This window comes from Crocodylus siamensis, chromosome 3 (genome assembly GCF_052110815.1).
Source record: "Crocodylus siamensis isolate JL-2025a chromosome 3, ASM5211081v1, whole genome shotgun sequence".
In the NCBI taxonomy this organism is placed as follows: Eukaryota; Metazoa; Chordata; order Crocodylia; family Crocodylidae; genus Crocodylus; species Crocodylus siamensis.
In genome coordinates this window covers 136,471,957-136,483,029 of record NC_143397.1, presented here as the reverse complement: position 1 = coordinate 136,483,029, position 11,073 = coordinate 136,471,957, and positions in this window count along the sequence as shown.

The following is an 11,073-nucleotide window of genomic DNA, read 5'->3' as shown; positions in this document are numbered from 1 at the left end:
GTAGAAGAGAAATTTTATCTTTTCTGACACACTTGGTGCTGGTTTATATTTTATATCTGAATTAAACCACACAACTCTCAACATCCTTTCCTAGATGGGACTGTGATTCTGGATTCTGTGGTTGCCTCACAGTTAAGGTTGTATTAGGTACATTAGGTTTTTGCATTTTTAGCCCAAACTTCAAAACCTTTTTTGTAGGAAAAATGAATATTTTAATCAAAATGTTGCATTTTTGCTTTTGGGAAGTTTCTGAATTTTTCTCAAGGTTTCTTCTGTAGTTTCAGAGCCTCTTAGAAAAATGTTTTAAAAACTAAACAACATTCCTCCTTCCCTTTTTCGAAACTTAGGTTGTTTTGTTGCTGTTTCCTGCAAAGCTTCCCTCATAGTCACTGTACAGTCACTATGTAGCGGCAACCAAAAAAGTCAGTAAAATGTAGGGCATCCTCAAGAGAGGAATTGAAAACAAAACTGAGAACAACATCACACCACGATATGAATCCATTGGCTATCCATATCTTGCATACTGTGGGCAGTTTTGGTCTCCACATCTGAAAAAGGATGTAGTCAAATTGGAAAAAGCAGAGAGAAGACCAATCAAAAAGAGCAGTGGTATGGAGCAGTTGCCATACGAGGAGAGACTAGGGCTCCTCAGCTTAGAAAGGAGAAGGCTGAAGGGAGGCACAGAGGCTTATTGTAGTACAAGGGAAGGATATAAAAGCATTGAATGAGCATGCAAGGAGAAAATTAGGATGTCCAAGACATTATATAATATGTGGCTTGAAAGGGGCATGAAAGGCAATACAAAGGGATTCTGCAAGTATGTCCGAAGTAGAGGAAGACCAGTGAAACCATTGGCTCCTTATGGAATGCAGTCTAGTTATGGATGATGCAGGGAAGGCTGAAGTGTTTAATTAATTTTATTTTAGTCTTCACAAATAGGGGCAGCTATCAGATGATGAGTGCAGTTGTCAGCCAAGAAAGGGAAGGAGACAAACAGCCTACAGTAGTAGAAGAACAGATTAGGTACTACTTAGAGAAGTTAGATGCCTTCATGGCAACAGGACTGGGTAGGATGGACCCTATGTACAAAATTACTTATGGTAATTTCAAAGCCATTGGCTATCTTCTTTGAGAACTTGTGGAGGCTGGGGGATGTTCCAGATTATTGGAAAAACACAAATATAGTGCCAATCTTTATGAAAGAGAAGGAGGATTAGAGGCAAATCAGCCTCACCTTGATACCTGGAAAGATCGTAAAGTGTACTGTATAGCACCTAGAAGAGATGGTGATCAGGAACAGCTGGCCTGGATTCACCAAGAGCAAGACATGCTTGACCCACCTGATGATAAAGTGACAGGTTTTATCATCAGGTTGGTCAAGCATGTGGATAGGGGGAGAGTAGTGGACGTGATATACCTTTTAGCAAGGCTTTTGACAGCATCTCCCACATCATTCTCATTAACAAGCTAAAGAACTACAGACTAGATCACTGGTTTTCAACTTTTTTTCATTTGCCCACATGGCTGAATGAGGAAGTGAGATGCATGTGACTCTCACTCCAGCTGGTCTGGGGTGGACGCCACGTGCAGCGTGGGTACTGGACTGGTTGGAGCAGGTGCTGGATCTGGCATGTGGCATGCACAAAGTCTGTCTTCCCCTTCCACATGCTAGATCCAGTGCCCCCCTCTGGCTGGTCTGGGACCTGTGCTACATGTGACACCCACCCCAGACTGACTGAAGAGGGTGCCACATGATGCCTGTACCAGACACCAGCCAGAGAAGCTGCTGCATGCAGCTTAGTCCCAGACTGGCTGGACCAGGTGCTAGATCCAGCATGCTGGGGGTGGGGGAGGGTGTCGGTCCGGCCTTGAATATCTGTCCCTGGGCCAGATCCAGCCCTTGAAGCCACATGATTGATATCCATGCTATATTTCTGCAGAAAAATAAATAACTAAAGGATATTTTTCAATTAATGCACTAATATTGCTACCATTGGCATACTTTTAAATAATAGAAGTGGCTACCCATACAGTATATTGCAAAAGGCAGATTGCTCCAGTATTAATACACAACTAAAATATTTTTTTCAATTACGCTATTTAAAAAAGATGCTTTCATTTGATTTATACTTAAAACACATTCCTGAGTTATGAACAATGGTAAAATATTCTTATAGTAGATGCTAATTACTTGTGTATGAGTACAAAAGCCAATTCAGATGGGAAAACTGCAATACTTACTGTGAAAAATTAGCTTGTGAAATCTGCAGATGCTTCAAACTTTTTACAGAACAGGCTTTTAGAGCAAGCGTATGGGAATAGCCTATGGTGGACTTGAATGCATAAGACATGAAGGTATTTTTTTCATAGGACCTCTCTATCTCAGAAGCTGTTTCATCCAACAGTTGCCCTTCTATACTCTGAGAATTATTAAAACTACTGCTGCTTCACTTGGTAGCACAATAAGCACTTAGTTGGGCAAGGTTTCTGAAAACCCACAATTTCTATTGGGTTTCACAGGAGTTGAAGGTGTCCAGTACTTTTTGGGATCCAGCCCATATGTAAGGAGACACAAGGGGCAAAAAGTAATGCCTGCATCATATTCTTCTTGGTCCTCCTGTCCTCTCCTAACATCACTAACATGGAGATGTCAGATGTTGTGTGTGTGCCTGTCAAATTATAGAAACTGACATTGACTGAAGAATTTTAGAGGCGAGTTCATGTGGCAGATTGATTATGGTTCTTCCTAACAGTGGCTTTGACACTTGATTGCAAAGGTGAGCATAGCACGAAAGTGAGCAATGCACTGACCTAGGTGGAAAAATTAAAGTGGTACATCTGTCATTCTCTATGCAGCACTCTTTCTCCCTCCAGATTTTCAAGAGCTCACCTCTTGTGTAGGCAAAGTGACATTTTGTCAAGGGTGCTGAGCATTTCTGGAAAAAAACAAGCTGTCTGAGGTCTTTTGACACTTATTTTTACAGGTGGGAAAATGTATTAGGAAGCTTCTTCTCACTCATGAATGTATTTCTTATAACTGGCATTTGCCATCCTGTGCCTTCTAAATATACAAAGATAGGAAATACTTTATCTATTAAAAGAGTTCGCATTTATTTTCTCTTCATGCACGTACGCTCTCTCTCTCTTTATCTATATAGGCAGACAGTGGTGTTTGCTTTTTCTGGTCTATTTTTGCTATGTTTTGACAGGATTTGTGTCATGAATGTGTGTCTGTCCCAGTCCCAATTGGTGAATCATGCTGTTTAATTGGCTTAGTCAATGAGACAAAAAATGTCTTCTGGAAATAAAAACAAGTGTGGCTTTGAGCTTGTGGACTGTGTTTGTTGGGAGCAGCTTCAGTCGCCAATGCTTAAGAAAAATGGTGAGTTATTTTACTCCCATTTGAATGAATGGTCACAGTTATTGAAAGCAGTGATGACAGGAGAAAAATGCTTGCTTTCTAATAGTTTTGTTTGTTTATAAAGGGGAAATAACTCACACAGTAAGCACACAAGTCTCGGAAATGAAGCAATGTTGGCAACTATTGGTTGACTGAAGTCTGTCATACATCTCCTGGCCATGAATGTGTCTTTATAAGCAAACTTTGGCATCATAGATATGTGAGCAATAGCCAGCTATGGCAATGGAAAAACCTGACCTGGCAATGGACTGCTGTAAAGTTTAAAATAAGATATTAGATAACTTTGTTTTTATGGCTGCTGCTGTTCCCCAAAAGTGCTATTTCTGTTAATTCTCCTCTTCCCAAACCAAGAGTCAAGGTGGCTGACAGTAAGAATAAAGAAATGTATTTATTTAGTGTATAAGGTATCAGCATATTGTTTCAGCCATCGTGAGGTGACGTCATCACCAGTGTGAAGAGCTCGAAGACCACCAGGTAGCATCGTAAGTGGACACAAGTCAATGATGTGGGACATGGTTTGAACTTGTCCACAAGGGCATTTGTTGTCATTGCAAAGGCCCCATTGGTACAGGTCTAAGGCACAGTGACCATGTCCAGTCCAAAAACAGTTGAGAAGTGCCCAATAATGGCAAGGCCAGTTAAATCCTGGTTGACTGACCGTAGGGTCAGAGATGATGTGGTGATTGATTGGTGCTTGTGCTGACGATTCTTTGTGCCATTGAGTGAGTAAGGGAAAGTCAGAGGGTTTTGAAAGGGTGAACTGTACCAGACATCTTGAGGGGAGTCAAGCTATTGGTGGGTGGAATACGTCCCAATGCACTGACAGCGTAGGATTATCACGGAGTCTGGTCAGTAAATTTACTTCAGCAGTTGTGCGGTGGAGATGCGGAGGAGCAATGTTACTGAGGACTGGTAACCTTTGGAGCAGAGTGGGGTGCAGTGTGTTTGACACAGGATGCATTGCAGCATGCAGTTGGGTCTGCACTAGTTTGCTGTGTGATGAACGAGCCAGTAGAGGGTCACAGTATGCTGCAGCTGAATAACACAGCGTGAGGGTAGAGGAACGTAGTGTGGAGTCACTGGCATCCCAAGTGGAGCCTGAAAGTTTGGCACCAAATAGGTTATTCCTTGTTTTGATTTTTAAAGTAGTTTTCTGGAGATGTAATTTATAAGTATGGCCCTACTGGACTCATAGCAGAAGTGGGCAGCGCTGCAGCTCCCTTAATCATGCAGGTTCCCCCATGTATCCCCCCACTGCTGACTGGTTGAGGGGCCCCGCTTGCAGCTTGCTCCTGATTGGCAAGGAAGCAAAAACCATGGTTTAAAACTTGGAGCCATTTTTGCCTCCCCGCTGCTGACTAGTTGAGGGGCCCTGGCGGCTCTGTTGCTTGCTGCTGCTCAGCAGGGAAACAAAAATTGTGCCAAGTTTAAAACCACGGTGTTTCAATTCCCTGCTGATCAGGAGTGAGCCGCAAGTGGGGGCCCCTCCACCAAGCAGTGGCAGGCGAGTGCGCGGGGGAAACTTCAAGACGAATGCATTCGCAGGGCAGCCTGCTTCTGCTGTGAATCTGGTATGGCCCTGTTTATATGTTAAAGACTGGTCAAGGGAGCCTCCAAGATAAATTGGGTGGGTTTGAATTGGAGAGGCTTACCGTTTAAGGTGATACTGAGTTCATGATTAGTGCTGGTATTATGCAGATGGAAAACCCTTGAGCCAGTCTATGAAGTATTTGGTTTGAGGCACCATTTTAGGCAGTAATAAAGAAATAAGAATAGGAAAATACCTAACAAAAGCAGGTCGAATATTAAAATAATATTTAAAACAAACTTCCCTAAATGATATTTCAACTTAACTCTGCTTGCTAAATCCCTACCCAAATAAGAAGGTTTTCTAGCACTTCTGGAAGATGCTCAAACTTAGGCTTTGGTAGGCCTTGCAGGGGAGGGAGCCCCAAACCTGGGGGTGACTACTGGGAACCACCTCCCAGGGGTTTTTGCCAGGCAAACTTGGCACACTTCTGGGACTTGCCCAAGGTTGCTTTTGGCTGACCTTAGGAATGAAGATGGGGCATCTCCCTCTGGGTATGTGGAGCCCAGACTGTTTAGGGTCTTATGAAACCATCACCTTAAGAAACCATTCAATGTCTAAAGGGAATTAAGACGACAACTTCTTAACTTCTTTCTCTTTCCTTCCTCCCAACCCCCTCTACTGTTGTCCATGAGACTTTAAGCAGAGCAGTTCAATAAATATTTAGGAAAGCACAAGGTGGAATATCATCTGGGAACCAAGCAGGGAAGAAAACAGCACTTAGGTAAGTATCTAGGTATAGCAACCCCCTTTCCCAGTCCCCTTTCCCTTCATGGTAAACACATCCTACATGCTCCTTTCCCCTACTTAACATATATTTCTCATGATATTTAGTGCTAGTCCCATGGGGGCAAGGCACTTTGGGAAGTAAGGAGAAAACGATTGTGCTATGTTGTTATCAGGAGGGTGATTTGAGAACAGGGCTGTCCAGCTGGCAGCCTATGGGCCACATGTGATCTCTAAGGGGATTACTCCTACCCAGCTGTCACCCCCCACCTCCACACACATGCACACTTTCCTGCGGCTGCAAGAGCAGCCAAAGTCTTTAGGCTCCCTCTCCCTCCTCCAGCTTTCACTGGAGGGTGAGCTCGGGCACACACTGGCTTGTGGGGGAAGCAGGGTGGCCACAGGCAGGTGGTGCAGCAGTGAAGGGGGCAGAGTTTGTATGGGTGTAATGCAGTGGTGAGGGGCGTGCAGAGGTGAGGGGGGCATCTGGGCAGTGGGGTGGGGGGGCGTTCAGCCCTCAGCCGCTTACACGTTGGACGGCCCTGTTCTAGAGAGCGGCTCTGCAATGGTTAATTCTGGTTGAGGAGAAGCAGTTAAGTCGAGACGCACTGTTTTCTCTTGCTGTTGAAAACCTGTAGGTAGATATTTAAGCTGCAAAGTTTGCAATATGTTTTAAAAAGCAAAAACAGTTTTTTTTGGAATTACAAATACTTTCCAAATCTTCTCTGCGATGGCCCACACAATTTTAGTTTCTTGTACAAATTTCCTAATTTTCCTTTGTGGTTTATTAGCCAGTCTTTCTTATTTTCCCTGCCTTGAGACCTCAACTCAGAATTGTGACTCAGATATAATTGGTACTTGGGCTGCCTATTTATAGTTAAAGATTGGTTTAAATTGGCAAGGTTAAAAACATAACACGCAATTTTAAGCAATGAAGAGTAGATAGGCTTGGTGTAGAAATGTGGAAGATATTTTTTTCAGGGGTGAGGAGGAGATAAAGGTAACAGAGTTTGAATCTCTTCCTTTGGATCACTTGTTCGTTTGAAGTGTAAATTGTAGCAGTATTTCTTAAGGAAAGAAGTTCACTTGTCAGAGAAACTGTATTTTGTTAACAGCAATTCAATGACATAATGGGAGAAACGTTTGCAAAGCATACATGCTCCTTTCAAGAAATAACAGCTGGTTTTGTGAGGGCAGAAAACTTGAAGCATTTAAAGGACCAAAAAAAAAAGCCTGTAGTGAGATCAGAGATTTTAAAAAGATTGGACAAAAGGAAATTACTAATGAGAAGAGGGTGTAGAGAAGGGACCAGGCAGACACCTCACCTGCTTTGTCCTTGGGAGTAGAGGGAATTCAAAGTTAGACTCCAGATGGTGAGCAAACCCTGAACCACGCAAACTTCTAGCCAATTTCCCTCAGCAACGTTAATTTACAGTCTCATGAGAGAGCACCTTGGTTTTCTGCCAGTCCTGGCTAAAAGCATAATGATATGAGGACACGGTAGTGCTGTCAGCAATTCCTTCCAGGCCGGGCCAGAGCTGGGGCCACACCATCTGTGTGGTGAAATTAGACAGCTCAGACTGCTAGCCAGGCTGCAACCTAGAGGCACACAAAGGACTATGGGATTCATCTATGTTCAAAGTGCTCAGTGCAAAGTCTCTCTGTTTTCTTTGTAGCGAGTACATGCTCTTCTCCACGGCCTGCCAGTATGCCACCGATGCCAGTCTGCATATGTTCTACAAGCAGGGCTGCGAAAAATGTTGTTCAGGTTGTGTGGAAGGTTTTGCATTATTAGATGTTCATGCTGGATTGTCTGGCTGTGGGATTAAAAGTTTAATAGGGTGTAGCCAAAGACTGAACAGGTGAAAAAACAAAACACAAAACCCTACAACTTTTTACAAAGTTGTTTAACTGCAATACTATGTTTTCCTAGTGATAATGCAGTGGGAATATAATGTTCATATAGGGAGGTGTGATGTACAAGAGCAGTGATCCATGATGGTTTCTCAAAGGGAGGATCACTCCTATTCCCTTGCAGGATATACAGCTTACTCTCCAAATGTCATAAAATTTTCAATGTATCACATGGAATTTTTGCCAGCTCTTTCCTGCCTGATAATTTGTATCAGTTTTCATCTGAGATTCTCAAGGTCAGTGCCAAATTCGTATGAGAACACGGCTTCTCCTGAAGGGCACCAAGGACTCTTGTAGGGTGTTTTCTCTTGGCACCTCGAAAGACTGACCCCCAATGGAAGCCAATGAGCACTCTTATGTCGAGATATTGGTCAGCCTTTTAATTGTGTGTGATCTGTCAGTGTTGACAACCGAGTGGATCCGTGAGCATTCCCAGAAGTGGGAACAGCTTAGTTTTTACATTTTAGTTAATATAAGAGGGGGACAACCTTTTACTTCCTTTGCAATGTCTGAAATAAGTGGTTTTAATAGTAAGCTGTGAACTGACTAGTTCTACTGAGCTTGCATGTTTAGGGTATTTTGTCTATTTTTAATCCTGACTTCCCTTTCCAAGTGTATCAGTCTGCTCACTGGTATCTGAAGTTTCAAGAGCTGATTTCTGTTGCTTGCCCAGATGGACAGATCATCTTTCTGTACGGTCTACCTCCCAGTTTCCCAGTCCTTGGTCTGTCTGATAAGCTGCGAGCATGCTCTTGCTGACAGGGAAGGGTGACACTCTCTGCTGTGCAGAAGGCCAACACCAGTTTTATCTGCCACTTACGTTTACTGCTTATGTCCTTAAGTGGCACCCATCCCTGATTTTGGCCCTTGCATAGGAGTAAATTTCATCCCTGTAAAATTTGTAGTCTTTCTCTTGATTGACTGATTTCCAAGATGAGGGAAGAGAGAGAATTTAGTCTTCAGAATTATAACTGTGGGTACTGAATAGGTTAAGAAGGTATAGAGGGGAAAACGGATGGAGGGAAAGAAGCATCTGCTGTACTCCTGGTCAAACATGTCCTTTTTTGTGAGGAGCTGCTGAATCCTATGTACTCATGGGAAACTTTAGGGCAGGGAGAAAGACCAGTTTTGAAGCTGTAGCTCTAGGAGGTTTTTCTTTAGGCAAATCTTACTGTTGCATCATCAAGTTGATCAGGCAGTCAAAACCCAGTTTTGTTACCAGGTCTAAAACTCGGCAAGTCTTAAGCCAAATTCCTACTTCTCCTTCATCTTTTTTCCCCTCTTGAATGAGAAATTTCCACAATAATCTCTTCCCATAGTAAAAGTACACCAGAACTGAGATACCTTTGAGGCCGCCTCTAACCTTTGTCTCCTACCTTTGAGTGGAGCAAATGCAAAAGCTGTGGTGACTCTAGGATTGTGAAAGACCTGCAGAAACACTACTGGTATTGCTCCCTGTCTCGCAATTCTGTTTCCTCCAATACAGGAGCTCGTTCTGTACTTCTGTTTCTGTGACTTACCTGCTTACATGTTCTGGCTGATGCTTCTTGCTCTCTGGAGAGTAGTGTAGCTGAACTGCACTCAAAGGAACTTGCAGGAACACACTTCCTGAACTATAGCTTTCAATTAGGAGTCACAGGAGTCTACAGCTCAATATAGGCTGCAAAACCTGCCTAAGAAGCTGGGTAAATGCTTAGGTGTATCTCATCGGTGTGGTAACAGGAAACAAGTGCAAACTGAAGGCCAACAAACTGTATCCTTTAAGCTGTGCAGTATCTAAATACGAGCTGGAGGCTAATAGTAATAGCAAGAAACCTGTAAGAATAATAAAATCATGTGCTTCCTGCTCCCTTGTCTTGTTAAAACTTGCTAATATCCTTTTCTTTTGTACTAGGGGGATAAAGTAGCTCAAGAAGCCGTTAGCAATCTCAGTGCAGCTGCAGCAGGCAGAGAGGTAAAGGATGGCGCCAAAATATGAACCATGGATTCACCTATTTACTGAGTTTGAGTAATCTCACTTAAGATCTAGTCTTGCAGATGCACAAACCCCAATATTGTAACAAACTCTGGTGGACAGCTGTGCCTTCAGGGAGCTTTGCTAATATAGCAGGAGCTTGGTGTGAGTATCGGTATCCACCCTAGTTTTGCCAATGTCAGTAATCAAAAATCATGAAATTGGGTTCCCCAAATCATTATTAATCATCCTACTTTTGGAATTCAATTTTTTGTCTTCTGGCTTGGGGGCCCTGAAGGTTCAAGTTCTGAAGCCATTCTATGCTACCATGAAGGCTAGGAACTCCTTATTGTAATGAAAGTTGGGATGCTCACGCAGCTTTAAGACTATCATCAAATATATTGTCAGCATTGTTTTAAAATGGAATGGGTTAGCAATGGTTTCACAGAACTCACTGTAGGGAGGGCTGCATGAGTAGAACTATCATATGGTAAACTTTATATTCTATACTACTTAATATATGCACAATATTTTTGGAATTAGAGAAAATTAAAATGCTTACCATCAAATCCTTAAAAAATACATAAGAAATAACTCACAGTGTGCTTTATTATTTCTTCACAATATTAACTAGACAGACATGTAACGTTTAATGGCAGCATGTTTTTATAACATTTTGAAGACATTGAACAATGAAATTATATTCAATAATAAAATGGCAAACTACTTACATACATCATCCAAGATAATGGATAAACTATACCTGTTTATGTACAACAATGCTGGTGATAATTAGAATTCAAATATTCAGAAGGAAAAGAAAAATATGCTATTTAAATTATAAAAATATAGTTTAATTTTTGTGGTATTTTTAATACTCTATAACCTGGTGGAAACAATTTTACTCTAGGATGAAGCTTCCTTCCTTCCTTCCTTTTGTTTCGTTTTGTCTGAGAGAGGAATATAACACAAACCTGAACTTTACTGGTAGCAGAGAATTTTTATACCCCTATACAGCAAAACATGTTGAACATTTTGTATGTAGAATTGAGAGTTGTTAATTTATAATGTGATCCGTTTTGCTACTTCATAAAATAAAATAATTTAGTAAATGAGGCCCTATATTTTACCATGCTTTTTATCAATAGACCTGTAGAATTTATGTAGATGCATAGCCAAACACAATGTCATGCTTTAAGGCCAAATCTGACAGTCCTACAGGCAGGGCCATGCTTCGGGTACGGCTAATTGGGGCAAGTGCCCTGCACCCCACGGAGCTGGATGAAGCAGCCATGGCCTCTCCTGCAGGGCTCTTTCCTATACTATGGGGGAGACCCCAGCCCATACCCTGCCTTTGCGGCGGTCCCAAGGGGCCCTACATGGTGTTCAGGAGGCCCTGCACAGGCTGATTTGTCCCAGGACCCGCACCCGCTAGGGTTGTCCCTGTCTACTGGGTCTGTGGTCACAGGA